Raw genomic sequence first — 13713 nt, forward strand, 5'->3', positions numbered from 1 at the left:
CTTAGTCAAAAGTTTGCCAAAATGTACCTGAAAGACTCTCAGACCATGAGAAACTAAATTCTCTGGTCTGATGAGACAAAGATTGAAGTCTTTGGCGTAAATGCCTGGCGTCACGTTTGGAGGAAACCAGGCACCGCTCATCTCCAGGCCAACTGCTGAGTCTCTTTATTTACCTGCATCGGTGCAAATGCGGCTTCGTAGCTTACCAAAGTCGGACTAAAACATTTTGACTGATTTTCCAGCGCCGTTTGAATTCTTCTATATTCTAATTGGTATGTCAACGTTTTGGTGTTACTTGCTTACGGGTGCTTGCTAGCGTCATTTATTGGACTGGAGGCGTCAACGTGCAGTCCACACGTATCTCTTATGTTTGACTGCCATCTACTGGCCACACTGATCATTACACCATGTACCAATTAATTGCTTCAAGGTGGGTAAGCACAAGCAGAATAACATGTATTTTAGGTGCAAAAGGAAAGGATTTTCAGAAAAATACGGTACATCAAACTAGAATGTTTGTCGTAATGTTGTTTCCAGAGAGTGTATAGTGTTTTAGTGTTGAAAATACAGAGATGGAAGCCCCCTGATCCAGCATCAAGGGCACTTGACCCTGCAGCAGAACAATCTAGCAATCCCTGTTCAAGCCCCAGGCGTGTGTGTTTTGGGCGTGGGTGGGAGCCGAGCGCGTGTGGAAATGGAACATGTGGGACCCAGAGTACATTGTGTTATGTTAACTGGCCTATGGGGTCTCCTGGGAACGCATCACAGTGGACCCGGACAGGTTCTGGATAACAAGGACATCCACTGGTGCCGCGTTTGAAAGCCATGTGATATCGGAGGGCGCCCTTGGAGGAGAACATGTGGTTAGCCACTTTAACGCCAGCTAATCTGCTCAGTTCTTTGTCTTATTGTGGTCATTTGTGTCCATCTGAGGAAGTGCTGCAAGCGGCAAAAAAGATGTATTTATTGTTTACACACCAGGAGGAAAATACTTTATTGTGGGAGGCGCAAGGACACATTTTGTAGGTAGAAAGATGTCCAAATTTCTCAGGTCTCAAGAAGGTCAGAAGTACAAGTCTGTGTGTGTGTGTGTGTGTGTGTGTGGCCATTTTCCTCATTTTTAATGCCTCCACAACCTGTAGAAAGGGTGGTCCCCACAAGTCATGAACAACGACTTGGTCCCCATTCCAAATGATAACCATTATGTGTGTGTGTGTGTGTGTGTGTGTGTGTGTGTGTGTGTGTATGTGTGTGTGGCCATTTTCCTCATTTTTAATGCCTCCACAACCTGTAGAAAGGGTGGTCCCCACAAGTCATGAACAACGACTTGGTCCCCATTCCAAATGATAACCATTATGTGTGTGTGTGTGTGTGTGTGTGTGTGTGTGTGTGTGTGTGTGTGTGTGTGTGTGTGTGTGGCCATTTTCCTCATTTTTAATGCCTCCACAACCTATAGAAAGGGTGGTCCCCACAAGTCATGAACAACGACTTGGTCCCCATTCCAAATGATAACCATTATGTGTGTGTGTGTGTGTGTGTGTGTGTGTGTGTGTGTGTGTGTGTGTGTGTGTGTGTGTGTGTGTGTGTGTGTGTGTGTGTGTGTGTGTGTGGCCATTTTCCTCATTTTTAATGCCTCCACAACCTGTAGAAAGGGTGGTCCCCACAAGTCATGAACAACGACTTGGTCCCCATTCCAAATGATAACCATTATGTGTGTGTGTGTGTGTGTGTGTGTGTGTGTGTGTGTGTGTGTGTGTGGCCATTTTCCTCATTTTTAATGCCTCCACAACCTGTAGAAAGGGTGGTCCCCACAAGTCATGAACAACGACTTGGTCCCCATTCCAAATGATAACCATTATGTGTGTGTGTGTGTGTGTGTGTGTGGCCATTTTCCTCATTTTTTAATCCCTCCACAACCTGTAGAAAGGGTGGTCCCCACAAGTCATGAACAACGACTACTTGGTCCCCATTCAAAATTATAACGTGTGTGTGTGTGTGTGTGTGTGTTCTGGCAATGCTTACTTAAAGGGGAACATTATCACAATTTCAGAAAGGTTAAAACCAATAAAAATCAGTTCCCAGTGGCTTATTTTATTATTCGAAGTTTTTTTCAATTTTACCCATCATGAAATATCCCGAAAAAAGGCTTCAAAGTGCCTGATTTTCGCTATCTGTAAATCCAGCCGTCCATTTTTCTGTGACGTCATTGTGTGACGCCAATACAAACAAACTTGGCAGATAGAACTGAAAGATATAGCGACATTAGCTTGGATTCAGACTCGGATTTCAGCGGTTTAAGTGAGTCAACAGATTACGCATGTATTGAAACGGATGGTTGGAGTGTGGAGGCAGATAGCGAAAATGAAATTGAAGAAGAAACTGAAGCTATCGAGCCATATCACGACGGACAAAGGCTACGCGGAAGAATTCGGCGATCGCCTTCTAACCAACAATTGCATCTTTTGACCACCGGAGCATGTTAGCATCGATTAGCTGGCAGTCATGTCGTGATCAAATATGTCTGATTAGCACATAAGTCAATAACATCAACAGAGCTCACCTTTGTGATTTCGTTGACTTTACCGTTGGAAATGCATCTGCTTTGAGTGTCGCAGGATATCCACACATCTCTGTCGTAGCACCGCTATAGTCAGTAAAATGTGCAGAAAAAACGAGGGACTTTCGCATCTTTTGACACTGGTGCAACTTGAATCCGTTGATAGGTATGTGTTTGTTTGGCATTAAATGTGGGTGGAGGGAAAGGCTGGATGCAAATATAGCTACAAATGAGGCATATTGATGCAATTTGTACATACAGCTAGCTTAAACAGCATGTTAGCATCGATTAGCATGCCGTGCTAATCGATGCACACTCCACGTAAGTCAACTTGAATCTGTCCCCGATCGTGTTGTTACACCCTCCGACAACACACCGACGGAAAACAGTCGAAAAAACGGAAAATAACAGAGCTTATTTGACATTGGATGTGTAATGTGGATGTGAAAGGTCATCGTTCCGACAGCGAACAATTGAAAGGCGTTTAAATCGCCAAATTCACCCTTTTAGAGTTCGGAAATCGGTTAAAAAAACATATGGTCTTTTTTCTGCAACATCAAGGTATATATTGACGCTTACATAGGTCTGGTGATAATGTTCCCCTTTAATGTGGACATTGCTCTTTTTACACCTTTAGGGGACCTCTGACGGTATGGGGACATAAAAACAGGTCCTCTAAAGGGAAACCTTTTTAAATGATAGTCAGATCCATTCTGAAGCTGCCTAAGTGATTTTTAAGCTTCGGCCCATAAAACATGTTTACTAAAATGTAAACATGTTTAACATCTAATTTAAACTTTATTTATTTTTTCCATCCATCTTCTTCCGCTTATCGGAGGTCGGGTCGCGGGGGTAACAGCCTAAGCAGGGAAACCCAGACTTCCCTCTCCCCAGCCACTTCGTCTAGCTCTTCCCGGGGGATCCCGAGGCGTTCCCAGGCCAGCCGGGAGACATAGTTTTTTTATTTTATTAAATATTCCTCAGTTGTCTCGTACAAATTTGTATGAATTATGCAAAATTATTTAAATTTGGTCCCAATGAACCATATTAACTCCTTTTCCCCAGGGTCCCCAGTAAGAATGATCAGCACATTACTTCATCAATCCAGAGATTTAAAGACATGTATGAGCCAACTGGGCAGTGGCCATTTTACCAAATTTTGTTCATGCCTCCACAACCTGTAGAAAGGGTGGTCCCCACAAGTCACGATCAACAACTTGGTCCCCATTCCAAATGATGACCAGTGTGTGTGTGTGTTTGTATTTCTCTCCTTGAGACATCAACAAGATAAAGTACCTTCCATATGAGGACCGGTGAACAAGTTAGGACCGAAATCATGGTCCCAATATGGAAAACCATAGCATGGGACGGCGTCGCGCAGTGGGAGAGTGGCCGTGCGCAACCCGAGGGTCCCTGGTTCAAATCCCACCTAGTACCAACCTCGTCATGTCTGTTGTGTCCTGAGCAAGACACTTCACCCTTGCTCCTGATGGGTGCTGGTTGGCGCCTTGCCTGGCAGCTCCCTCCATCAGTGTGTGAATGTGTGTGTGAATGGGTAAATGTGGAAGTAGTGTCAAAGCGCTTTGAGTACCTTGAAGGTAGAAAAGCGCTATACAAGTACAACCCATTTATCTAATAGAGAATGTCTCATATGCAGTTAAATCCCGAATTTTATTATTATAGTATTCCCAAAATTGTAAAGTTTTCTTAAAAATTGTGACTTGTCGAGTAAAATTACGACTCTTTTCATAAAATTGCCAAAATGTTAAGCTTTTTTTGTAAAACTGCAACTGTTATTGAGCAAAATTATTACTTTTGTCATAATTTTGCCAAGTAAAATTCTGATTATTATTATTATTGTCAAAATTGTAAAGATTTCTTATAAAATTGTGACTTTTGTCGACTAAATTTACGACTCTTTTCATAAAATTGCCAAAATGTTGAGCTTTTTTGTCATAATTTTGCAAGTAAAATTCCGATTAATTATTATTACAGTATTGCTAAAATTATAAAGTTTTCTGATAAAAATGTGACTTTTGCCATGTAAAATTACGACTCTTTTCATAAGATTGCCAAAATGTTAAGCTTTTTTGTAAAATTGCGACTGTTTTTAAGTGATGACTTTTGTCATAATTTTTGCCAAGTTAAATTCAGATTATTATTATTATTGTATTGCCGAAATTATAGTGTTCTTATAAAATTGTGACTTGTCGAGTAAAATTACAAATATTTTCATAAACTTGCCAAAATGTTAAGATTTTTTTTCTAAAATTGCGATTTTTATTAAGTAAAATTATGACTTTTGTCATAATTTTGCCAAGTAAAATTCCGATTATTATTATAGTATTGCCAAAATTGAACAGTTTTCTTCTAAAATTGTGACTTTTGTCAAGTAAAATTATGACTGTTTTCATAAAATTGCCAAAATGTTTAGGTTTTTTGGGTAAAATTGCGACTGTTATTGAGTAAAATGATGACTTTTGTCATAATTTTGCCAAGTAAAATTCCGATTATTATCATAGTATTGCCAAAATTATTAAGTTTTCTGATATGATTGGGACTTTTGTCGAGTAAAATTACGCCTCTTTTCATAAAGTTGCCAAAATGTTTAGCTTTTTTTGTCAAATTGCGACTCTTCTTGAATAAAATGATGATTTTCGTCATAATATTGCACAAATGTTCAGTTTTAATAGTAAAACGTTGACTTGTGTTGAGTAAAATTACGACTTTTATTATAATACTGCACAAATTATAAGTTTTTCTTGTAAAATTGTGACTTTTGTCGAGTAAATTTACGACTCTTTTTATAAAATTGCCAAAATGTTGAGCTTTTTTTTGGACTGTTATTGAGTAAAACAATCAATTTTGTCAAAATTTTGCCAAGTAAAATTACGATTATTATTATACTATTGCCAAAATTGTAAAGTTTTCTTCTAAAATTGTGACTTTTTTCAAGTAAAATTATGACTGTTTTCATAAGATTGCCAAAATGTTTAGTTTTTTGGGGGGGAAAATTGCGACTGTTATTGAGTAAAACGATGACCTTTGTCATAATTTTGCCAAGTAAAATTCCGATTATTATTATAGGATTGCCAAAATTGTAAAGATTTCTTATAAAATTGTGGCTTTTGTCGAGTAAATTTACGACTCTTTGTATAAAATTGCCAAAATGTTGAGCTTTTTTTGGACTGTTATTGAGTAAAACTATGACTTTTGTCATAATTATGCCAAGTAAAATTCCGATTATTATTATTATTATAGTATTGCTAAAATTATAAAGTTTTCTGATAAAAATGTGACTTTTGCCATGTAAAATTACGACTTTTTTCATAAGATTGCCAAAATGTTAAGCTTTTTTGTAAAATTGCGACTGTTTTTGAGTGAAATGATGACTTTTGTCATCATTTTGCCAAGTTAAATCCCGATTATTATTATCATAGTATTGCCGAAATTGTAAAGTGTTCTTATAAAATTGTGACTTGTTGAGTAAAATTACAAATATTTTCACAAAATTGCCAAAATGTTAAGATTTTTTTCTAAAATTGCGATTGTTATTAAGTAAAATGATGACTTTTGTCATAATTTTGCCAAGTAAAAGTCCGATCATTATTATACTATTGCCAAAATTGTGAAGTTTTCTTCTAAAATTGTGACTTTTGTCAAGTAAAATTATGACTGTTTTCATAAGATTGCCAAAATGTTTAGTTTGTTTTGTAAAATTGCAACTGTTATTGTGTAAAATTATGACCTTTGTCATAATTTTGCCAAGTAAAATTCTGATTATTATTATAGGATTGCCAAAATTGTAAAGATTTCTTATAAAATTGTGACTTTTGTCGAGTAAATTTACGACTCTTTTTATAAAATTACCAAAATGTTGATCTTTTTTTGAACTGTTATTGAGTAAAACTATGACTTGTGTCGTAATTTTGCCAAGTAAAATTCCGATTATTAGTATTATTATAGTATTGCTAAAATTGTAGTTTTCTGATAAAACTGTGACTTTTGCCATGTAAAATTACAACTCTTTTCATTAGATTGCCAAAAACTTAAGCTCTTTTGTAAAATTGCGACTGTGTTTGAGTAAAATGATGACTTTTGTCATCATTTTGCAAAGTTAAATTCCGATTATTATTATATAGTATTGCCGAAATTGTAAAGTGTTCTTATAAAATTATGACTTGTCGAGTAAAATTACAAGTATTTTCACAAAATTGCCAAAATGTTCAGATTTTTTTCTAAAATTGCGATTGTTAAGTAAAATGATGACTTTTGTCATAATTTTGCCAAGTAAAATTCAGATTATTATTATAGTATTGCCAAAATTGTAAAGTTTTCTTCTAAAATTGTGACTTTTGTTAAGTAAAATTATGACTGTTTTCATAAGATTGCCAAAATGTTAAGGTTTTTTTTGTAAAATTGCGACTGTTATTGAGTAAAATGATGACCTTTGTCATAATTTTGCCAAGTAAAATTCCGATTATTATTATAGGATTGCCAAAATTGTAAAGATTTCTTATAAAATTGTGACTTTTGTCGAGTAAATTTACGACTCTTTTTATAAAATTGCCAAAATGTTGAGCTTTTTATGGACTGTTATTGAGTAAAACTATGACTTTTGTCATAATTTTGCCAAGTAAAATTCAGATTATTATTATTATAGTATTGCTAAAATTATAAAGTTTTCTGATAAAAATGTGACTTTTGCCATGTAAAATTACGACTCTTTTCATAAGATTACCAAAATGTTAAGCTTTTTTTGTAAAATTGCGACTGTTATTGAATAAAATGATGACTTTTGCTATAATTTTGCCAAGTAAAATTCTGATTATTATTATATTATTGCCAAAATTATAAAGTTTTCTGATAAGATTGACTTTTGTCAAGTAAAATTACGCCTCTTTTCATAAAATTGCCAAAATGTTTAGCTTTTTTGTAAAATTGTGACTGTTTTTGAGTAAAATGATGACTTTCGTCATCATTTTGCCAAGTTAAATCCCATTATTATTATAGTATTGCCGAAATTGTAAAGTGTTCTCATAAAATTGTGACTTGTCGAGTAAAATTACAAATATTTTCATAAAATTGCCAAAATGTTACGATTTTTTTCTAAAATGGTGATTGTTATTAAGTAAAATGATGACTTTTGTCATAATTTTGCCAAGTAAAATTCAGATTATTATTATAGTATTGCCAAAATTGTAAAGTTTTCTTTTAAAATTGTGACTTTTGTCAAGTAAAATTATGACTGTTTTCATAAGATTGCAAAAATGTTCAGTTTTTTTTCTTGTAAAATTGCGACTGTTATTGAGTAAAATGATGACTTTTGTCATAATTTTGCCAAAATTATAAAGTTTTCTGATATGATTGTGACTTTTGTCGAGTAAAATTACGCCTCTTTTCAGAAAGTTGCCAAAATTTTAAGCCTTTTTTGTAATAGTGTGGCTCTTATTGAATAAAATGATGACTTAAGTCATAATATTGCACAAATGTTCAGTTTTTCGAGTAAAATGCTGACTTGTGTTGAGTAAAATTACGACTTTTATTATAATACTGCCAAAATTATAAGTTTTTCTTGTAAAATTGTGATCTTTTTCTTGTGAAATTCTGTGGGTTTTGCATAATATGTATATATTATTAATTTGGTAAATACCAATCTTTATATATCGAGAAAGGGTGGTCCTATAGAGGTAGGCATTTTTCTCAGGTCTCAAGAAGGTATGAAATACGTGTGTGTGTGTGTGCGCGTGTGTGTGTGCGTGTGGTTAGCAGCAGGGCGGGGGTCTGTGGGTTTTGACAAACCATGCTGTTAAAGATATAATAGCAGCATAATCACCGCCCCAGGCCGTCATTCTTCAGGATAATGGCCTGCCTATTCATTAGGGACGGCTTATGTCTCCACGCAGCTTTTTATTTCACACATTATATTGCTCTTTTTATCCGCCCAGATTTTGTACCTTCTTAACATCAATGAATCATCTCTAGGACGATTGTACTATCTCTATCTCAACAGATAAAACATAACATTTAGCCTCCACGTAGCTGCTGATGGAAGCAACATGTATATTTGATACATCATTTCATAATAATTGGTGAGGACAAATAAATATAAAGTCATATTGTACACGGAATGTGATTAAAAGGTATTTCCTTGGGTCAATTCATGCAAGTTTATGTTAACTTTATTTTAGGGATGCACCGATTAATCGGTAACCGAATATATTCGGCCGAATATGGCAAAAAAAGCCACATTCGGCCTTCGGTGGAATGAGTTAAATGCAAGGCCGAATAGTGGCGTGTGACGCAATGACGCAATTTTTTTGACGCGGTGACGCAATCAACCAACGTGCAGTGACACGGTGACGTGGAACCAGGCGCCTTTGGAAAAATGTCAGCAGTGTGGAGATATTTTAAAGTGTCGGAAAGACAAAGAGTTCCACTTTTGTCTCATCACTCCATAGAACAGTTTCCCAAAACCTTTGGGGTTTGTCCAGATGATTTTTGGCATACTGGAGTCTATTTTTCTTGTGCCTGGTAGTCAGAAGTGGGGTGCGCCTGGGAGTTCTGGCATGGAGGCCTTCATCTGGTAGTGCGCGCCTTATTGTCTGGGACGAAACCTGTGTTCCCCTCTCTGCAATGTCCTGTTGTAGTTCCTCAGCTGTTACCCGGGGGGTGTTCACCACTGTATGCTTCAAATACCAGACAGCATCCTCTTCCTACCACACCCATGTAGTGTTTCCACTGTGCCTTTAGCTTTAAATTTGCGAATTATGCTCCCAACTGTGTCTCTTGGAATGTGTAATGTCTTTGCTATTTTCTTATATCCATATCCTTTCTTATGAAGAGAAATTACCTCCTCTCTTGGCCTCTTTGACCACTCCCTAGACTTCACCATGTTGCAAATACACCATTGACCATCTACAAGAAGCTGACCGTCACAGTCTTTTTCAATCAGTTTAATTGTTGCTCAGGTGTTTCCAACACCTGATTGAAAAGACCTTATTCAAATTCTGTTCTTAAGAGTTGTGATCTTCAAGGGGTTGAATAATTTTGTCAATGAGATATTAAGAGAAATGACACTGTTTGGTATGTTACAAAATATAATGTTGTAATTCAAGTTGCATTTGTCTATTCAATGCATTTTTATTTGATATGACTATAAACAAAATTCGGAATAAATGTCCAACTTGCTAAAACACCAAAATTGTGTGGGGGTTCAATAATTTTGATCACAACTGTGTGTATATATATATATATATATATATATATATATATATATATATATATATATATATATATATAGTATATATGCACACACATACACAAGTCTCCAAAACATTAACCACCATGTTGCTACAATAAAAAGCAAACAAAGGAAAATATAAAAAGTTGTACTGTTTTTTTTACTATATATATATCCATCCATTTACTACCGCTTATTCCCTTTTTGGGGTCGCGGGGGGCGCTGGCGCCTATCTCAGCTACAATCAGGCAGAAGGCGGAGTACACCCTGGACAAGTCGCCACTACTATATATATATATATATATATATATATATATATATATATATATATATATATATATATACATACACCTCGCGCACCAATTGACTGAAAGAGCGCGCACTTGCCGCTGATGATGTCACATTATCGATGGGAAAATGCATTTTACAACAATATGATTAGACTGAGCGGCCAGGAGACACAACAGGTAACAACAGTAAAATGGATTAGATTTTTAAAAAATGGATTAGATTCAAAAAATGGATTAGATTTAAAATGGATTAGATAAAAAAAGAAAAAGAAAATAAAATAATTATTGTATTTTTTTTTTTTTTTTAACTCGGGACTTCCCGCGGGCCGGATTTTGGATGTTGGCGGCCCGCATCCGGCCCGCAGGCCGTAGTTTGGGGACCCCTGCTATAGACAGTAAACATGTATATATAATTACTATAGACAGTAAATTAAACATGTATATATAATTACTAGGGGTGTGGGGAAAAATCGATTCAAATATGAATCAAATCGAATACGTTGTGCGATTCAGAATCGATTCTCATTTTTTTTTAAATCGATTAATTTTTTATTTTTTTTTAAATCAATCCAACAAACCACTACACAGCAATACCATAACAATGCAATCCAATTCCAAAACCAAACACTCAGAACTGCAATTAACTGAGCAATTAAAAGAAGACACAAACACGACACAGAACAAACCAATAGTAGTGAAACAAAAATGAATATTATCAACAACAGTATCAATATTAGTTATAATTTCAGCATAGCAGTGATTAAAAATCCCACATTGACATTATTATTAAACATTTATAACAATAAAAAAAGAACAATAGTGTCACAGTGGCTTACACTTGCATCGCATCTCATAAGCTTGACAACACACTTTGTCCAATGTTTTCACAAAGATAAAATAAGTCATATTTTTGGTTTGTTTAATAGTTAAAGCAAATTTATATTATTGCAATCAGTTGATAATACATTGTCTTTTACAATTATAAAAGCTTTTTTTGTTGTTGTTGTTTTTTTAAATCTACTACTCTGCTAGCATGTCAGCAGACTGGGGTAGATCCTGCTGAAATCCTACGTATTGAATGAATACAGAATCCTTTTGAATCGGAAAAATATCGTTTTTGAATCGAGAATCGAATCGAAAAAATCGATATATTATCGAATCGTTAACCCAAGAATCGATATTGAATCGAATCGTGGGACACCCAAAGATTCGCAACCCTAATATATATATATATATATATATATATATATATATATATATATATATATATATACATATATAAATAATTACTACAGACAAAGTAAAGTAAACATGTTTATATAATTACTATACACTATTAGCCACAAATACACCCGGTTTATATTGAATTAATCCCAAATGAATCCCGCATAACAACCACCTGCCCCCTCCTGTCCATATAACCCGCCAATACAAATCCAAACTCTTTCACAACACACTCAATCCCACAGCCCAAAGTGAAGTTCACCTCCCCAAAGTTTATAGGACACATATATTTCCCAAAAGTTTATAGCACACATATATATTTCCCCAAAGTTTATAGCACACACATATATTTCCCCAAAGTTTATACCACACACATATATTTCCCCAAAGTTTATAGCACACACATATATTTCCCCTAAGTGACGTAGGTGACGTGTGCAAAGCGGCACTCACGTACGGGCAAACAATTGTTCGAAAGCCGCAGCTGTGTACTCACGGCACGGCGTCCCACTCAAAAGTCCTCCTGGTAAGAGTCTGTGTAGTCCAGGTTCTCCGCAGGCCGATAGTAAGTCTCAAAATAGTCCAAAAACGAGGATACTTCCATATATTGGTTCCGTAGTAAAAAAAAAAAAAACGCTGTGGCTAACAGGTGCTCCCGGAAGTGTGTGTCGTCTACTTCCGCTTCCACTTCCGCCCGGTCTGATAGCAGCGGATGTCTTTCATATGCGCACATATTATTATTACTTTACATTTTTATTATTAGCAGGATTATTCAATACGCCTGTAACAGTTTTATAATAATTAAATGGATGACATAATAAGTATATATAATTACGTTCCAAGTTAGTTGTGACTGGCAATATTTATTATATATCGAAGGGCCCCTATGGCCATATTTATTATTGAAGTCACAGAGTGCATTTTTTTTAATTTTTTTAACATGCGTCAAAACAGCAGCTTGGGATTTGGGACATGCTCTCCGTGAGAGAGCATGAGGAGGTTGAGGTGGGCCGGATTTATAGTAGGGGATGGGTGGGGTGTATACTGTAGCGCTTTTGTAGCTGCGGACCAGTCAACGCTTGATCATTTTATTCTTTTCTTTTTTGGAGGTTTTTTGGGTTGGTGCACTAATTGTAAGTGTATCTTGTGTTTTTTATGTTGATTTAATAAAAATAAAAAATGAATAAATAAATAAAAATTAATAAAAAATTATTCTGCGGCCTGGTACCAATCGAGTCTGGTGGTTGGAGACCACTGCTGTAGCGTCCCGGAAGAGTTAGTGCTGAAAGGGGTTCTGGGTATTTGTTCTGTTGTGTTTCAGTCAATCAATGTTTATTTATATAGCCCTAAATCACAAGTGTCTCAAAGGGCTGCACGAACCATAACGACATCCTCGGTACAGAGCCCACATAAGGGCAAGGAAAAACTCACCCCAGTGGGACGTCGGTGACAGTGACTATGATGACTATGAGAAACCTTGGAGAGAACCGCATATGTGGGTAACCCCCCCAGGGGACACCGAAAGCAATGGATGTCGAGCGGGTCTAACATGATATTGTGAAAGTCCGGTCCATAGTGGATCCAACATAACGGTGAGAGTCCAGTCCAAAGTGGATCCAATATAGTAGTGAGAGTCCCGTCCATAGTGGAGCCAGCAGGAAACCAGGAGGCAGCGCAGAGATGTCCCCAGCCAATGCACAGGCATTGGACAGTCTGGACAGTCAGTACTTCCTCGTTTATGTTGTGTTATGGTGCGGATGTTCTCCCGAAATGTGTTTGTCGTTCTTATTTGGTGTGGGTTCACAGTGTGGCGCATATTTGTAACCGTGTTAAAGTTGTTTATACGGCAACCCTCAGTGTGACCTGTATGGCTGTTGACCAAGTATGCCTTGCATTCACTTGTATGTGTGTGTGAAAAGCCGTAGATATTATGTGATTGGGTCAGCATGCAAAGGCGGCGCCTTTAAGGAGCGCCTCCAATATTGTTGTTTGGGTGGAAATTCGGGAGAATGGTTGCCCCGGGAGATTTTCGGGAAGGGGCACTGAAATTCGGGAGTCTTCCGGGTAAATCGGGAGGGTTGAAAATATGACTGGGAGACAAAACTGCTCCATACTTCTCCCTATGTCTGTACAGCGGCGTTTTATAAAGTCATGAATTTAAATTTTTGAAACCGATACCGATAGTGAAGTGAATTACATTTCTATAGAGCTTTTCTCTAGTGATACACAGTGAAACCCAATATCTAAGTTACATTTAAACCAGAGTGGGTGGCTCTGGGTAAAGTGTCTTGCCCAAGGACACAACGGCAGCGACTAGAATGGCGGAAGCGGGGATCGAACCTGGAACCCAAAAGTTGCTGGCACGGCCACTCTACCGACCGAACTATATCCGATATTCC

The sequence above is a fragment of the Nerophis ophidion genome, linkage group LG14, assembly GCF_033978795.1.
Source record: "Nerophis ophidion isolate RoL-2023_Sa linkage group LG14, RoL_Noph_v1.0, whole genome shotgun sequence".
NCBI lineage: Eukaryota > Metazoa > Chordata > Actinopteri > Syngnathiformes > Syngnathidae > Nerophis > Nerophis ophidion.